This window comes from Heptranchias perlo, unplaced genomic scaffold, assembly GCF_035084215.1.
Source record: "Heptranchias perlo isolate sHepPer1 unplaced genomic scaffold, sHepPer1.hap1 HAP1_SCAFFOLD_949, whole genome shotgun sequence".
NCBI lineage: Eukaryota > Metazoa > Chordata > Chondrichthyes > Hexanchiformes > Hexanchidae > Heptranchias > Heptranchias perlo.
The window spans coordinates 7,931-26,505 of NW_027139991.1; the positions used below are offsets into that span (position 1 = coordinate 7,931).

The 18,575-nt window shown below is 47.9% G+C and overlaps 2 non-coding genes across 2 annotated transcripts; one reads left to right on the forward strand and one right to left on the reverse strand.

Annotated features, from left to right (window-relative positions):
* Positions 1–12,264: 12,264 nt before the first annotated feature.
* Positions 12,265–12,349, reverse strand: trnak-uuu (transfer RNA lysine (anticodon UUU)). Its single transcript is given in 2 exon segments — positions 12,265–12,300; positions 12,313–12,349. It is a non-coding gene; the product is annotated as a tRNA-Lys (tRNA).
* Positions 12,350–15,828: 3,479 nt separating this feature from the next.
* On the forward strand, positions 15,829–15,900 carry trnaw-cca (transfer RNA tryptophan (anticodon CCA)). The gene has a single exon. It is a non-coding gene; the product is annotated as a tRNA-Trp (tRNA).
* The last annotated feature ends 2,675 nt before the right edge of the window (positions 15,901–18,575 follow it).

An 18,575-nucleotide genomic window follows, 5' to 3' on the forward strand; every position in this document is an offset into this window, starting at 1 on the left:
CTCTCTCTCTCTATCCCTCCAAGTGACTACGGTGCGGTCTCTCTCTCTCTCTCTCTCTCTATCCCTCCAGGTGACTACGGTGCGGTCTCTCTCTCTCTCCATCCCTCCAAGTGACTACGGTGTGGTCTCTCTCTCTCTCTCTATCCCTCCAAGTGACTACGCTGCGATCTCTCTCTCTCTCTCTCTCTATCCCTCCAAGTGACTACGGTGCGGTCTCTCTCTCTCTCTCTCTCTCTATCCCTCCAAGTGACTACGGTGCGGTCTCTCTCTCTCTCTCTCTATCCCTCCAAGTGACTACGGTGCGGTCTTTCTCTCTCTCTCTCTCTATCCCTCCAAGTGACTACGGTGCGGTCTCTCTCTCTCTCTCTCTCTATCCCTCCAAGTGACTACGGTGCGTTCTCTCTCTCTCTCTATCCCTCCAAGTGACTACGGTGCGGTCTCTCTCTCTCTCTCTATCCCTCCAAGTGACTACGCTGCGGTCTCTCTCTCTCTCTCTCTCTATCCCTCCAAGTGACTACGGTGCGGTCTCTCTCTCTCTCTCTCTATCCCTCCAAGTGACTACGGTGCGGTCTCTCTCTCTATCCCTCCAAGTGACTGTGGTGCGGTCTCTCTCTCTCTCTCTCTCTATCCCTCCAAGTGACTACGGTGCAGTCTCTCTCTCTCTCTCTATCCCTCCAAGTGACTACGGTGCGGTCTCTCTCTCTCTCTCTCTATGCCTCCAAGTGACTATGGTGCGGTCTCTCTCTCTCTCTCTCTATCCCTCCAAGTGACTACGGTGCGGTCTCTCTCTCTCTCTCTCTGTCCCTCCAAGTGACTACGGTGCGGTCTCTCTCTCTCTCTCTCTCTATCCCTCCAAGTGACTATGGTGCGGTCTCTCTCTCTCTCTCTCTGTCCCTCCAAGTGACTACGGTGCGGTCTCTCTCTCTCTCTATCCCTCCAAGTGACTATGGTGCGGTCTCTCTCTCTCTCTCTCTATCCCTCCAAGTGACTACGGTGCGGTCTCTCTCTCTGTCCCTCCAAGTGACTACGGTGCGGTCTCTCTCTCTCTCTCTCCCTCTATCCCTCCAAGTGACTACGGTGCGGTCTCTCTCTCTCTCTCTCTATCCGTCCAAGTGACTACGGTGCGGTCTCTCTCTCTCTCTCTCTATTCCTCCAAGTGACTACGCTGCGGTCTCTCTCTCTCTCTCTGTCCCTCCAAGTGACTACGGAGCGGTCTCTCTCTCTCTCTCTCTATCCCTCCAAGTGACTACGGTGCGGTCTCTCTCTCTCTCTCTATCCCTCCAAGTGACTACGGTGCGGTCTCTCTCTCTCTGTCTCTCTATCCCTCCAAGTGACTACGGTGCGGTCTCTCTCTCTCTCTCTCTCTATCCCTCCAAGTGACTACGGTGCGGTCTCTCTCTCTCTCTCTCTCTATCCCTCCAAGTGACTACGGTGTGGTCTCTCTCTCTCTCTGTCCCTCCAAGTGACTACGGTGCGGTGTCTCTCTCTCTCTCTCTCTATCCCTCCAAGTGACTACGGTGCGGTCTCTCTCTCTCTCTCTATCCCTCCAAGTGACTACAGTGCGGTCTCTCTCTCTCTCTCTCTATCCCTCCAAGTGACTACAGTGCGGTCTCTCTCTCTCTCTCTATCCCTCCAAGTGACTACGGTGCGGTCTCTCTCTCTCTCTCTCTATCCCTCCAAGTGACTACGGTGCGGTCTCTCTCTCTCTCTCTCTATCCCTCCAGGTGACTACGGTGCGGTCTCTCTCTCTCTCTCTCTCCATCCCTCCAAGTGACTACGGTGTGGTCTCTCTCTCTCTCTCTATCCCTCCAAGTGACTACGCTGCGGTCTCTCTCTCTCTCTCTCTCTATCCCTCCAAGTGACTACGGTGCGGTCTCTCTCTCTCTCTCTCTATCCCTCCAAGTGACTACGGTGCGGTCTCTCTCTCTCTCTCTATCCCTCCAAGTGACTATGGTGCGGTCTCTCTCTCTCTCTCTCTCTCTATCCCTCCAAGTGACTACGGTGCAGTCTCTCTCTCTCTCTCTCTCTATCCCTCCAAGTGACTACGGTGCGGTCTCTCTCTCTCTCTCTCTCTCTCTATCCCTCCAAATGACTACGGTGCGGTCTCTCTCTCTCTCTCTATCCCTCCAAGTGACTATGGTGCGGTCTCTCTCTCTCTCTCTCTCTCTATCCCTCCAAGTGACTATGGTGCGGTCTCTCTCTCTCTCTCTCTCTCCATCCCTCCAAGTGACTACGGTGCGGTCTCTCTCTCTCTCTCTCTATTCCTCCAAGTAACTACGCTGCGGTCTCTCTCTCTCTCTGTGTCCCTCCAAGTGACTGCGGTGCGGTCTCTCTCTCTCTCTCTATCCCTCCAAGTGACTACGGTGCGGTCTCTCTCTCTCTCTCTCTCTCTATCCCTCCAAGTGACTACGGTGCGGTCTCTCTCTCTCTGTCTCTCTATCCCTCCAAGTGACTACGGTGCGGTCTCTCTCTCTCTCTCTCTCTATCCCTCCAAGTGACTACGGTGCGGTCTCTCTCTCTCTCTCTCTCGATCCCTCCAAGTGACTACGGTGTGGTCTCTCTCTCTCTCTGTCCCTCCAAGTGACTACGGTGCGGTGTCTCTCTCTCTCTCTCTCTATCCCTCCAAGTGACTACGGTGCGGTCTCTCGCTCTCTCTCTCTCTATCCCTCCAAGTGACCACAGTGCGGTCTCTCTCTCTCTCTCTCTATCCCTCCAAGTGACTACAGTGCGGTCTCTCTCTCTCTCTCTATCCCTCCAAGTGACTACGGTGCGGTCTCTCTCTCTCTCTCTCTATCCCTCCAAGTGACTACGGTGCGGTCTCTCTCTCTCTCTCTCTATCCCTCCAGGTGACTACGGTGCGGTCTCTCTCTCTCTCTCTCTCTCCATCCCTCCAAGTGACTACGGTGTGGTCTCTCTCTCTCTCTCTATCCCTCCAAGTGACTACGCTGCGATCTCTCTCTCTCTCTCTCTCTATCCCTCCAAGTGACTACGGTGCGGTCTCTCTCTCTCTCTCTCTCTCTATCCCTCCAAGTGACTACGGTGCGGTCTCTCTCTCTCTCTCTCTATCCCTCCAAGTGACTACGGTGCGGTCTTTCTCTCTCTCTCTCTCTATCCCTCCAAGTGACTACGGTGCGGTCTCTCTCTCTCTCTCTCTCTATCCCTCCAAGTGACTACGGTGCGTTCTCTCTCTCTCTCTCTCTATCCCTCCAAGTGACTACGGTGCGGTCTCTCTCTCTCTCTCTATCCCTCCAAGTGACTACGCTGCGGTCTCTCTCTCTCTCTCTCTCTATCCCTCCAAGTGACTACGGTGCGGTCTCTCTCTCTCTCTCTCTATCCCTCCAAGTGACTACGGTGCGGTCTCTCTCTCTATCCCTCCAAGTGACTGTGGTGCGGTCTCTCTCTCTCTCTCTCTCTATCCCTCCAAGTGACTACGGTGCAGTCTCTCTCTCTCTCTCTATCCCTCCAAGTGACTACGGTGCGGTCTCTCTCTCTCTCTCTCTATCCCTCCAAGTGACTATGGTGCGGTCTCTCTCTCTCTCTCTCTATCCCTCCAAGTGACTACGGTGCGGTCTCTCTCTCTCTCTCTCTGTCCCTCCAAGTGACTACGGTGCGGTCTCTCTCTCTCTCTCTCTCTATCCCTCCAAGTGACTATGGTGCGGTCTCTCTCTCTCTCTCTCTGTCCCTCCAAGTGACTACGGTGCGGTCTCTCTCTCTCTCTATCCCTCCAAGTGACTATGGTGCGGTCTCTCTCTCTCTCTCTCTATCCCTCCAAGTGACTACGGTGCGGTCTCTCTCTCTCTCTCTCTCTCTATCCCTCCAAGTGACTACGGTGCGGTCTGTCTCTCTCTCTCTCCCTCCAAGTGACTATGGTGCGGTCTCTCTCTCTCCCTCTATCCCTCCAAGTGACTACGGTGCGGTCTCTCTCTCTCTCTCTATCCCTCCAAGTGACTACGGTGCGGTCTCTCTCCCTCTCTCTCTATCCCTCCAAGTGACTACGGTGCGGTCTGTCTCTCTCTCTCTCCCTCCAAGTGACTATGGTGCGGTCTCTCTCTCTCTCTCTATCCCTCCAAGTGACTACGCTGCGGTCTCTCTCTCTCTCTCTCTCTGTCCCTCCAAGTGACTATGGTGCGGTCTCTCTCTCTTTCTCTATCCCTCCAAGTGACTACAGTGCGGTCTCTCTCTCTCTCTCTCTATCCCTCCAAGTGACTACGGTGCGGTCTCTCTCTCTCTCTCTATCCCTCCAAGTGACTATGGTGCGGTCTCTCTCTCTCTCTCTATCCCTCCAAGTGACTACGGTGCAGTCTCTCTCTCTCTCTCTATCCCTCCAAGTGACTACGGTGCGGTCTCTCTCTCTCTCTCTCTCTATCCCTCCAAATGACTACGGTGCGGTCTCTCTCTCTCTCTCTATCCCTCCGAGTGACTATGGTGCGGTCTCTCTCTCTCTCTCTCTATCCCTCCAAGTGACTATGGTGCGGTCTCTCTCTCTCTCTCTCTATCCCTCCAAGTGACTACGGTGCGGTCTCTCTCTCTCTCTGTCCCTCCAAGTGACTACGGTGCGGTCTCTCTCTCTCTCTCTCTCTCTATCCCTCCAAGTGACTATGGTGCGGTCTCTCTCTCTCTCTCTCTGTCCCTCCAAGTGACTACGGTGCGGTCTCTCTCTCTCTCTCTCTATCCCTCCAAGTGACTATGGTGCGGTCTCTCTCTCTCTCTCTCTATCCCTCCAAGTGACTACGGTGCGGTCTCTCTCTCTCTCTCTCTCTCTATCCCTCCAAGTGACTACGGTGCGGTCTGTCTCTCTCTCTCTCCCTCCAAGTGACTATGGTGCGGTCTCTCTCTCTCCCTCTATCCCTCCAAGTGACTACGGTGCGGTCTCTCTCTCTCTATCCCTCCAAGTGACTACGGTGCGGTCTCTCTCTCTCTCTCTCTATCCCTCCAAGTGACTACGGTGCGGTCTGTCTCTCTCTCTCTCCCTCCAAGTGACTATGGTGCGGTCTCTCTCTCTCTCTCTATCCCTCCAAGTGACTACGGTGCGGTCTCTCTCTCTCTCTCTCCATCCCTCCAAGTGACTACGGTGCGGTCTCTCTCTCTCTCTCTCTATCCCTCCAAGTGACTACAGTGCGGTCTCTCTCTCTCTCTCTCTATCCCTCCAAGTGACTATGGTGCGGTCTCTCTCTCTCTCTCTCTCTATCCCTCCAAGTGACTGCGGTGCGGTGTCTCTCTCTCTCTCTCTCTATCCCTCCAAGTGACTACGGTGCGGTCTGTCTCTCTCTCTCTCCCTCCAAGTGACTATGGTGCGGTCTCTCTCTCTCTCCCTCCAAGTGACTACGGTGCGGTCTCTCTCTCTCTCTCTCCATCCCTCCAAGTGACTACGGTGCGGTCTCTCTCTCTCTCTATCCCTCCAAGTGACTACAGTGCGGTCTCTCTCTCTCTCTCTATCCCTCCAAGTGACTACGGTGCGGTCTCTCTCTCTCTCTATCCCTCCAAGTGACTATGGTGCGGTCTCTCTCTCTCTAAGTTCTCTTCTTCCTTGCCAGAATCTTGTGCGCCTTCCTCAGCTTTTGAGGTCTCTTCTTATTCCCTTTTTCAGTTTATGAGCAGTTCACTCTCACATCCACATCTCTCAGCCTGACCATTATTCATGTCTCTCAACCTTCAGAAGTTACATTCCAAGCATAACTCCTGGTCCCATCCGTGCATTGTTGTTACAGACTTAACAGAACCTTATTTAGAGTTTACATTGCCAGCCTTCACAGAACCGTTTGTATAAACAGACTTCTACTGACTGGCTTGTGGAGGCTCGAGATGGAGAGGCCTGAGCCTGCGTGACTCCTTGATTTAATGAACCTTCAGTCCCTTTATCTACATGTCTTTTAGACATTATGCTATTACAGCACATTCCTCCCTTACGTCTGTTCATTCCCACTTTACTGTTGTCAGCATCCTTTTAGTTTTAACTGCAAACTTGACTATAATAACCATCATGCATCCTTCTCGGCCCACCAGCACTTTCTTATTGAATACACGTTACATGGTTCATTCTATATTAATACACAGTACAGTTTACATTTATAGATACATAGATTCACAGCACATTTTGTTCTACTTCTACTATTGATTATAATTATACTAAATTCTATCTGTTAATGGGTTAATCCTTACACGTTGTTCTTCCTGACTCTAAACACCGTAGTTCAGTCCTGGATGTGATTAACTGCAGAATCCAACCCCTGCAGTCACTTGTGAACTCGCTGGTGTCTCAGCACATGTGATGACTGAGTGAATCCCTTCCCACACACGGAGCAGGTGAACAGTCTCTGCACAATGTGCGTGAGTTGATGTGTCAGCAGTTCATTTCTGCTTTTAAAGCTGTTCTCAAAGTTACTGCATTAAAAGGTCACTCAATAGTGTGAACAAGTTGATGTCTCAGAAGGTGAGATGAATTCGTGAATCCCTTCCCACACACGGAGCAGGTGAACAGTCTCTCCCCAGTGTCAGTGTGTTGGTGTTTCAGATCATTTGTTTTAAATCCCTTCTCACAGTCAGAATATTTCAGAGGTCTCTTGTCAGTGTGAACTCACTGGTGTCTCAGCAGGTGTGATGACCGAGTAAATCTCTTCTTACACAGGGAGCAGGTGAACGGCCTCTCCCTGACGGGAGTGTGTCGATGTCTTCACAATTTGTATCTGTATTTAGAGCTCTTCGTGCAGTCAGAACATTAAAAAGGTCTCTCCCCAGTGTGAACAAGTTGGTGTGTCAGCAGTTTGGATGAAATAGTGAATCCCTTCCCTCACACGGAGCAGGTGAGCGGCCTCTCCCCAGTGTGAGTGCGTTGGTGTGTCAGCAGATTCCTTTTGCTTTTAAACCTCTTCTCACAGTCAGAACATTTAAAAGGTCTCTCATCGGAGTGAACTCGCTGGTGTCTCAGCAGGGTGGAAGACTGAGTGAATTTCTTCCCACACACGGAGCAGGAGAACGGTCTCTCCCCAGTGTGACTGCGTCGATGAATTTCCAGCTCTGAAGGGTAATTGAATCCCTTCCCACAGTCCCCACATTTCCACGGTTTCTCCGTGGTCCGGGTGTCCTTGTGTCTCTCCAGGTTGGACGATCAGTTGAAACCTCGTCCACACACAGAACACGTGCACGGTTTCTCCCCGCTGTGAATGGTGCGATGTTTTTTCTGGCTGTGTAACTGGTTAAAGCTCTTTCCACAGTCAGTGCACTGGAACACTCTCACTCGGGTGTGTGTGTCTCGGTGCTTTCCCACTCACACTGATGTTTGAAATCTTCTCCCACAGTTAGAACAGACAAACATTTCTCCTTCCACATTCAAAGGCTGATGATATTCAGGTCCTGATGAATCGAGTGACTCTGTCAGATCTTGGCGTGCTGTTTGGTTTGAGTTTCCCTCTGCAAATCCTCCCCATCTAATACCCTATAAAGGAGTTTATAAAAGTCATCACTGTAAGTACAGGGTAGAAATTCAGAACAGACAATTCTAGTTTCTACAAAACCTTCTTTCCTCTCTTGTGCCTCAAAGCTGTAAATCCCCATCCCACACAATCTCCCTCTTCCCTGTGCTGAAATCCAAACTCATCACATCATCTTTCAGTGGCCCGAAACCATGAGTGAAAGGGTGAGAGAGTGAGTGTGAGAGAGTGAATGTGAGAGAGTGAATGTGAGAGAGTGAATGTGAGAGAGTGAATGTGAGACAGTGAATGTGAGAGAGTGAGTGTGAGAGAGTGAATGTGAGAGAGTGAATGTGAGAGAGTGAATGTGAGTGTGAGAGAGAGAGTGTGAGTGAATGTGAGAGTGTGAATGTGAGAGTGAGAGTGAGAGTGTGAATGTGAGAGAGTGAGTGTGAGTGAGTGTGTGAGTGAATGTGAGAGTGAATGTGAGTGAATGTGAGTGAGTGAGAGAGTGTGAGATAGTGAATGTGAGAGTGAATGTGTGTGAATGTGAGTGAGTATGAAAGAGTGAACGTGAGGGAGGGAGTGAGTGTGAGAGAGTGAGTGAGAGAGTGTGAGTACAGCAGTGGGCTCGGTGTGGAGAATGAAGTGGGGCAGGTGGAGCATGTTTCAGTGGGGCAGCAGTGATCATAATCTCATTAGGTTTAGAATATTTATGGAAAAGGACAGGGGACAGTCAAATGTGAAAATTCTGAACTGGAGGAGGGCAAATTCCAGTGAGTTAAAAAGGGATCTTGTCCAGGTGGATTGGAATCAAAAATTGTCAGGCAGAACAGTAATTGAACAATGGGAGGCCTTCAAGGAGGAGTTGGTTTGGGTACAGAGTAGACAGATTCCCACGAGGAGGAAAGGAACAGCATCCAAAGCTCGAGCTCGGATGAATAAAGATATAGAGATCACCATTTCTCCTTCATTTACAGACGATCACTGACCGATCATCATTTCTCCTTCATTTACAGAAGTTTCCTGACTGATCACCATTTCTCCTTAATTTACAGACATTCCCTGACCGATTACCGTTTCTCCTTCATTTAAAGACGTTCCCTGACTGATCATCATTTCTGATTCATTTGTAGACGCTCCCTGACCAATCACATATCGCCTTCATTTACAGATGCTCCCTGACCAATCACATTTCTCCGTCATTTACAGACGCTCCCTGACCAATCACCAGTCCTTCAATTACAGACACTCCCTGACCGATCGCCATTTCTCCTTCAATTACACACGCTCCCTGACCGATCGCCATTTCTCCTTCAATTACAGATGCTCCCTGACTGATCACCATTTCTCCTTCATTTACAGATGCTCCCTGACTGATCACTATTTCTCCTTCATTTACAGACGCTCCCTGACCGATCACCATTTCTCCTTCATGTGCACACTCCCTGACCGATCTCCATTTCTCCTTCAATTACAGATGCTCCCTGACCGATCTCCATTTCTCCTTTAATTACAGACGCTCCCTGACTGATCACCATTTCTCCTTCATTTACAGACGCTCCCTGACCGATCACCATTTCTCCTTCATTTACAGACACTCCCTGACCGATCTCCATTTCTCCTTCAATTACAGATGCTCCCTGACCGATCACCATTTCTGCTTCATTTACAGACGCTCCCTGACCGATCAACATTTCCCCTTCATTTACAAACGCTCCCTGACCGATCACCATTTCTCCTTCATTTACAGACGCTCCCTGACCGATCACCATTTCTCCTTCATTTACAGACGCTCCCTGACCGATCACCATTTCTCCTTCATTTACAGACGCTCCCTGACCGATCACCATTACTCCTTCATTTACAGACGCTCCCTGACCGATCACCATTTCTCCTTCATTTACAGACGCTCCCTGACCGATCACCATTTCTCCTTCATTTACAGACGCTCCCTGACCGATCACCATTTCTCCTTCATTTACAGACGCTTATGACCGATCACCATTTCTCCTTCATTTACAGACGCTCCCTGACCGATCCCCATTTCCCCTTCATTTCCCGGCGGGTAGTGAGGGGGGGATAATGTTCACTGTTTTATATTCGGGTCTGGGGCCGCACTCGGGGTTTGTAAAGCCTGAGCCTGGGCCTGAGCCCGGACCCGGGCCCCGGGGTTTATTGAGCCTCTTGCTCCGATCCTCTGACCTGCACCGAACGCGCTCCGACCGCAGCCTCGACTGGCCGCGCATGCTCAGGACACACTGACCGATAATGAGTCACTACTGCGCCTGCGTGCTGGGCTCCACTGATTCAGATAGGGCACAATCTGAACCGCGCTGCATGCTGGGTGATACATCCGCCATTGATGATCGTAATATCAGGACGAAAAGCAAAGACATTGGAAGCAGGGAGAGCGCGTTTGGACCAAGGATAATAAAATAAACTGAAACCCCAGCGCTTCGAGCCATTAAAACCGGCACAAACACACAGCATAGAAGCCCCCCCTCCACCCCGAATTTGGTGAACTCCAGAAAAAAAATTTTCAGTGACTTTTATTAATTTCGTTTTATTAAATGTTGCAACTGAAGGGTTCAATTAATTTTTATTTTCCAAATGCACCTCGGGACCGCCAGTCTCACAATTAATCCCGCCTGGCGATTAAGGAGAGTTCCGGACCAATAGGAGGAGCGGAAATTTATAGGCATTTCATCTCACTCGTGGGGTGTTGCAGGGATCAGTACTGTGGCCTCAATTATTTACAATGTATATCAATGATGTGGATGAAGGAACAAAGTGTCTTGTGGCCAGATTTGCTGATGGTACAAAGATAGGTGGAAAAGCAAGTTGCAATGAGGACACAACGTGTCTGCGAAGGGATATTGACAGGTTAAGCGAATGGGCAAAAAATTGGCAGATGGAATATAATGTGGGAAAATGTGAAGTCATTCACTTTGGGAGGAAAAAAATATTTTGCTTTTTTATTTGAATGGAGAAATACTACAAAATGCTGCAGTACGGAGGGATTTGGGTTTCCTCGTGCAAGAAAGACAAAATTCAACATACAGGTGCAGCAGGTAATCCGGAAGGCAAACGGAATATTGGCTTTAATGTCTCGGGGGATGGAGCACAAAAGCAGTGAAGTCATGCTACAAATGTGCAGGGTGCTGGAAATGTACAGGAACCTAAAGCAATTAAGATTAGTAAAGAAAAAGTACTGGAGGAATTAATGGGACTAAAAGCTGACAAATTCTTTGGACCTGATGGCCGACATCCTTGGGTTTAAAAAGAGGTGGCTGCAGAGAAAGTGGATGCACTGGTTTTATCTTCCAGAGTTCCCATGATACGAGAAAGGTCCCCATGGATTGGAAGGTACCAAATGTAACCCCGTTATTCAATAAAGAGGGAGAGAGAAAACAGGGAACTACAGAACCTTTAGCCTGACAATAGTAGGAGGGAAATTGCGAGAATCTATTACTAGGGACGTGGTAACAGGGCACTTAGAAAATCATAATATGATTAGGCACATGCAACACGGTTTTATGAAAGGGAAATCGTGTTTGACAAATCTATTTGAGGTTTTGAGGGTGTTGATAGCAGGGTAGATAAGGGAGAACCAGTGGATGTAGAATATTTGGATTTTCAAAAGGCATTCGATAAGGTGCCACACAAAAGTTTGTTGAACAAGATTAGGGTTCATGGGATTCTGGGTAATATATTAACATGGATTGGGGATTTGATGACGTAGAGAAAACAGAAAGTTGGAATAAACAGTTCATTTTCGGGTTGACAGGTTGTAACTGGTGGGGTGCCGTGAAGATCAGTGCTTGGGCCTCAGATATTTACAATCTATATCAATGACTTAGATGAGGAACCGAGTGTAATGTATCCAAGTTTGCTGACGATACAAAACTGGGTGGGAAAGTAAGCTGTGAGGAGGACGCAAAGAGGATGCAAAGTGATACAGACAGGTTAAGTGAGTGGGCTAGAAGTTGGCAAATGAAGTATAAAGTGGGGAAATGTGAGGTTATTAACTTTGGTAGGAAGAATAGAAAAGCAGAATATCTTTTAAAAGGTGAGAGAGTATGAAATGTTGGTGTTCAGAGGGATTTGTGTGTCCTTGTACACGGATCACAGAAAGTTAACATGCAGATGCAGCAAGCAATTAGGAAAGCAAATGGTGTGTTGGCCTTTATTGCGAGGTGGTTGGAGTACAAGGAAAATGAAGTCTTGCTGTAATTATATAGGGCTTTGGTGAGACCACATCTGGAGTACTGTGTACAGTTTTGATCTCCTTACCTGCGGAACGATACACTTGCCTTAGAGTGGGTGCAACAAAGGTTCACTAGATTGATTCCTGGGATAAGAGGGTTGTCCTGTGAGGAGAGATTGAGCAGAATGGGCCTATATTCTCTGGAGTTTACAATAATGAGGTGTTCTCATTGAAACATGTAAAATTCTTAAAGGGCTCGACAGGGTAGATGCTGGGATGCTGTTTCCCCGAGCTGGAGAGTCCACAACTAATGGTTATAATCTCAAGATAAGGGGCCGGCCATTTGGTACAGAGATGAGGAATAATTTCTTCACTGAGAGGGTTGTGAACCATTGGAATTCTCCACCCCAGAGGGCTGTGGATGCTGAGCCATTGAATAGATTCAAAACTGAGGGAGATAGAATTTTGGACACGAAGGAACTCAAGGGATATGGGGATAGGTCGGGAAAGTGGATTTGAGGCCGAAGATCAGCGATGACGTTATCAAATGGCGGAGCAGGCTCGAGGGACTGAATGGCCAATTCTTGCTCCTTTCGCTGATGTTGGTCCGCTGGAAAAGCAGAACTTGCCAGCTGTTTTAAAACTTTTAGCCTGAACAGGGACTTGAACCCTGGATCCTCAGATCACCACCTGTTTTAAAAGTCTGATGCTCTACCGACTGAGCTATCCAGGCTCGCTGTTGGATTGGTTTCCATCATACAGATTCATGGTGGGACTCTGAATTATCCCTGTCGATGGAGAAGAAGGGGAGAATTCCTTTTTACAATTTTCAGCAACGTGTTGAGGAGAATCCTTGTTTCTGTTGAACATGATGTAAGAAACATGGACAGCGAACTCGTGAGTTTACAATTCTTCTTGTTTGTACAAAATGTCTTGTCATTCGTTAGCAGCAATTAAAAAAAACACTTTACCCAATGGCTCAAAAGCTGAACTTGTTCCAAACGGGAGCTGGAAAAGGCCTCTCGACATTTCAGCCGATCAACAATTGAAAGCCGAATAATTTCACCCGTTACACCGTGACACCAGGCAGCAGATTTGCCTCCCGAATTTTCCCTACACGACACTTCAAACCGATGAATCCCTGCTTCACGGAAAGAAGAATTGTGTTTTTGGTTCTTTAGATTTAAAGATGTCGTGCCGGCCGCTTTACCATTTCAGCTCTCGCCAATCGCCCCCTCTCCCTCCTATAAACAAATAAACTCTCACCTGCTATTGCAAGACGGGAGGCCAGAGGAGCCTCAGTGCCCACATGGGGACACGAAGAAGTCGATGTGTTATGGAACCGGTTGTACCTTGAACTCCAGTCAAAATGTTTAGAAGGTTCAACTACTTTAGATGGCGCTGAAACTCACAACCCCAGCATTTCTCGAGTGTATAATTATTGTAGAAATAACGCGCGCTGACCGATTGCTCCACTGGAGCCGCGCACGGTCTGTGTCCCCAGTGCTCCCATCAAACAGCTTCATCCTCGGTCTCTCAATTATCACTTCCTGATCTTTCCCACACAGAAACCTCCAACCAAGAGGCGATTCGTTAAACATCCGCAGTGACCTTTAAAAGCCGTGGAATCTGAAACAAAACTCCAGACGATAAGAACTTTTAATTATATTATTATTATTAACTTAAGGACAATTATTTTCATGCTACTTTGAGGATTTGGGTAAATTGGGAGCTGAAACTGAGAAACTCTCTCTGGGCTGTCGGTGATTGGAGAGATGGGCGTTATTTCATTTGAAAACCGAGGCTCGGAACTTCCTGATGGAGAAGTGTGAGAGAAGATTGTGGTTAGTGGCAGTTACCGGGGAGATCGAGAGGAGAGGGAGAAAAGTCAAAGTCACAGCTGTGACAGCTCAAGTGCTCTGCTTATCTGTAATATTTAGAAAGTAATGTAAAATACAGGAGAAACCAGTTTGGTATCGGTTATTAAAAATACTAAAAGTCCTGGGTTCAAAGGCGGATTTGTGAAGAGGGAACTGATTTAACCGCCAGACCGAAATCATTCCCCATGAATCTGAAGCGTCTTGGGGAAAATGGCAGTGCGAACTGTTCTGTTCGTGTCATGACTTGAAAGACCCTCCAATTCCCGACAGTATCTTTGAACGAGTTGTGCAGCCAAACCGCGATAGAAGCCGCTTTACATTCGTCAAACGTGTTGGTGACGATATTGGGGGTGATCAGGGTCGATTTCAATTATTTGAAATCTCACCATGTGACCCGAAGATTGACGGCAGAATCGAGTTTTTCCTGTAAGTCCTGAATTGAAGGGAAAGGCGCAACAAGCAGGTCGGAGAAATGAAGAGCAGAAAATGTGGGTGAAACTTGCACGAGTGAAAATCCCTGTCTGTTGGAAGACTCAGTCCCCAGTGGTGGAGAGGATTGGGATTTCAAGCTGTCTCACAGCTCACACACACACCATTGGCTCATTTAATCACCTTCAACAACTCGAATACATCAACACTTAATCTTCTATACACAAGGAAATACAAACCTTTTCTCTGCAACTTGTCCGCATAATTTAAACATTTTAGCCCCGGTATAATTCTGGTGAATCTGCACTGCACCCCCTCCAAGGCCAATATATCCTCCCTGAGGTGTGGGGCCGAGTACTCATTTAGTACCTCAGGCCATGTCCACTGCCTCCGTGAGTTGATCTCCTTTATGGTCCCTAATCGTCCCTGCCCCTCCTCTTACTACCTGTTTACTGTTAACATGTCTTTTCCGCCTTTCTTCGTTGGCGTAATCGGTTGGCGCGAAAGTTTGATGGACCAGGTGACTTATCTATTTTAAGTACATTTAGCCTTTCTAGTACCTCTTCTTTCTCATTTTTTAGCCCATCCAGTATCTTAACTATATCTTCCTTTATCGAGAATCTGGCAGCATCTTCTTCCTTGGTAAAGAACAATGCGAAGTATTCATTTAGTACCTCAGGCCATGCCCACTGCCTCCATGAGTAGATCTCCTTTATGGTCCCTAATCGTCCCCGCCCCTCCTCTTACTACCCTTTTATTGTTAACATGTCTGTAGAAGACTTTTTGATTCCCTTTTATGTTTCCCGCTTCATCTTACTCTCTATCTCCCTTATTATCCAGGGAGCTCTGGCTTTAGTTGCCCTACCTTTCTACCTCGTTGGAATGTACCTTCTCTGTACCCGAATCATCTTTTTAAACGCCGCCCACTGTCCAATTATAGTTTTGCCTGACAATCTTTAATTCCAATTTACCGGGGCCAGATCTGATCTCATCCCACTGAAATTGACCCTCCTCCAATTGAGTACTTTTACTTTAGAGTGGACAGTGTCCATTTCCATAGCTATTCTAATCCTTATGATACTGATCGCTGCTCCCGAAATGCTCTCCCACTGACACTTGCTCCACTTGGCCCGCCTCATTCCCTTGCACCAAGTCCAGCAATGCCTCCTTCCTCAGTGGGCCAGAAACGTACTGGTCGAGAAAGTTATCCTGAACACATTTCAAAAATTCTTCCCCTTCTTTGCGCCTTATATTATTGTTATTCCAGTCTATATTAGGATAGTTGAAATCCCCTGTTATCACTACTCTATGGCTTTTGCAACTCTGTAATTTCCCTGCAAATTTGCTCCTCTATATCGGTCCCACGAGCTGGTGGCCGATAGAATACACCAAGTAGTGTAATCGCACCTCGATTGTTCCTTAACTCGAACTCAGTACTCAGGAGAAATTCCCTCGTTCCTGGGAACTTTGTATTAAACAGAAGTTAACAGCAAAATGTGTTCGTGGTGGGACTGAGAAATGCTTAAACAGCCGGCGCCCTGTAAAACAGAGCTCCAAGTATCGGTTTAAATTAAGTCCTGAACTGACAGAGCGGCGGGCAGATGAGGATTGAATTAAATCCCAATTCACTGAATCTAAACAAGGTTTAAATAAGTGAATCTGTCAGGAGTGGGATTCCTGAGCTTGTGTGTGAGCTGAAACTGGATCGGTCCCGTTCTGTAAAGACTGAATGGCAGGCGGCTCCCAGACAGGGCTCAGGCCGGGACTGGCAGCTCTCCGCTGGGAACGGCTGGATTGGAGAGCGGGGCTCCTGCGGTGCTGCTGCTGCTTCCGCCTCTTCGAGACCCTGTGGCGGTCGGTACCGATCTCCCTCCTATGGATCCGGCTCCAGGTGGGCGCTGTGGACCTCGTGGCGCAACGGTAGCGCGTCTGACTCCAGATCAGAAGGATGCGTGTTCGAATCACGTCGGGGTCATTGCATTTTCACAACGTTTCAGTGTCACTCTGTTTTATCGCGGGGCAGTCTTTCAGGGATGGTCTGTTCACTGTGTGTAAAATAATATTTATCACAGAATGAACACACCACAGAAGGAGGCCATTCAACCCATCAATACCTTACCTGCCTTTTGTAAGACCAATCCCATTAGTCCCATTCCCCGGCCCTTTCCCCGTGGCCCTGCATTTTCCCCTTCAAGTATTTATCAAATTCCTTTTTGAAAGCCACGATTGAATCTGCTTCCACCGCCCTTTCAGGCAGCACATTCCAGATCATAACTATTCGCTGCGTAAAAAAGATTTTCCTCATGTCGCCTTTGGTTCTTTTGCAATCACCTCAAATCTGTGTCCTCTGGTTCTCGACACTTCCGCCAATGGGAACAGCTTCTCTTTATTAACTTTATCTGAACCCTTCATGACTTTGAACACTTCTATCAAATCTCCTCTGAACCTTCTCTGCTCTGAGGAGAACAACCCCAGCACGGGGTAAATGCGGTCAATTAGCTCCAATTTATTTATTTGGGCATTAAACAAAATGTGAAAGACTGGCAAGGCGTTGTGTGAACGGAGATCACTGCTTTAAGACAATAAATCCAATCACTGCGTGGGCACTGGGTTAAAATCTCACCACTGATAGAATTTCTGGCAATGTTCATTTTGATCTGTTCGCAGAAAACCCGATTGTCGTGCGATGGAGCAGAGGATGTGAAAGGAGCTGAAAGTGGAAGTGCAGATATTAGTTTCATCACAGTGACTGGACACGTTTCCACAGGTTCGGGTCTCTCACCTTAATATTCTTTCCAGCAGAGCGGGACAGGTGATCAGAGTGACCGGGCTCCAGCGGCGCAATCGGTCAGTGCGCGGTCCTTATCTGACAGGACAGGGTCGGGAAATACCGAGGTTGTTAATTCGAGTCTCACCGAGATCAAACAATCCTTTTGCTTGTAAACATTTCGACCGGAGTTGAAGGTATAATTAGTTTGTTCCAAAATGCATCTTATTTGAATTGCCATGTGGTTCCTCCGGATTACGCTGTTGCAATCGCAGATGAGATGTTCAGTATTACTTGTTTACAGGAGGGAGGCTGCGGTTTTGGAGACACAAACTATGATTTTGATCCATCTACAAATCGTGGGAATTAACTGGAGCTTTAAACCAGCGCCTTGGACCGCTCAGCCAGGATACTTTCCAACCTACACTTCAGGAGCTAGTTTTACAGGAATAGAATTACTACAAGCAAGAATTCTACCCCTCCAGCACCAATGCTCACACGGCAGCAGGATGCATGTGTCCAGTTAGAAACCTGTCTGAAGGAACATTCAGTCTGACAGAGCCGGAAGTCCAGCAGATTGACTTTCGGTCTGAGCAGATGATGAGTCTCCTCCTTGAGAGAGTTTCGCCAATCCAGCTCAGAGTGGATTTAGAATCATAAATCCGGGTGTGACTGGAGCCACTTGTGTAAGATGAAGTGTCGGGGGCAGTTTCCCGTCCTTGACGGACATTAATGATCCGGTTGCGGTTTTGCTGCAAAATTTCACTTCCCAGCTCCCTGAACTAAAATCCAACTGTGGTGGGACTCGAACCCACAACCTTTGAATGTCTCTGGCAACCACGAAGTAGAAGTCGAACACGCTATCCATTGCGCCACAGAGTCAGTGATGGAATTTGAAGGAGAGCGGGATCCTGTGCTGTGGTTGAGGCGGTCAGGCTGCTCCTGCTTCCGCCTCTCACATTCCGAGAGCCGCGGCGGCAGTCTGCACCGATCGCCCTCCAATGGATCCGGCTCCAGCCGCTTGTTGTGGGCCTGGTGCAAGAACAGTCGCGTCTGACTCCACATCAGAAGGCTGCGTGTTTTGAACCAGGTTGAAATCACAGCATTTTCACTGTGGCTCAGGGTCCTGCCGACTGATTTTAGATCGGGACAGTGTTTTAGCGATGGGATGTTCAGTGTTTGTGCAACAATATCAAAATTAAATTTGATACATTAATGAGCTTCTGTTCTGTTACTTTCTATTTACACCCTCTCCAGTTTTATGTAGAAACAGTTAACAATGTTTCAGGGATGTGGTGTGCAGTGTTTGTGGAATCAGTGTAATTAAATTTGATACTTTCATCTGTTCCTTCTCCAACCCAGACCCTTATCATTAGATTTGTACATTCACCCTGTTTAAAATAGGTTACTCAGTGAAATTAGCTTCCATCATACAGATTCATGGTGGGACTCTGAATTATCCCTGTCGATGTCGAATGAAGGGGAGTATCTCTTTTATACAATTTTTAGCAACGTGTTGAGGAGAATCCTTGTTTCTGTTGAACATGATGTAAGAAAAATGGACAGCGAACTTATGATTGTGCAATTCTTCTTGTTTGTACAAAATGTTTTGTCATTCGTTCGCAGCAATAAAAAATACACTTTACCCAATGGCTCAAAAGGTAAACTTGTTCCATACGGGAGCTGGGAAAGGCCTCTCGATCTTTCCGCCGATCAACAATTGAAAGCTGAATAATTTCACCCGTTACACCGTGACACCAGGCAGCAGATTTGCCTCCCGAATTTTCCCTACACGACACTTCAAACCGATGAATCTCTGCTTCACGGAAAGAAGAATTGTGTGTTTGGTTCTTTAGATTTGAAGATGTCGTGCCGGCCGCTTT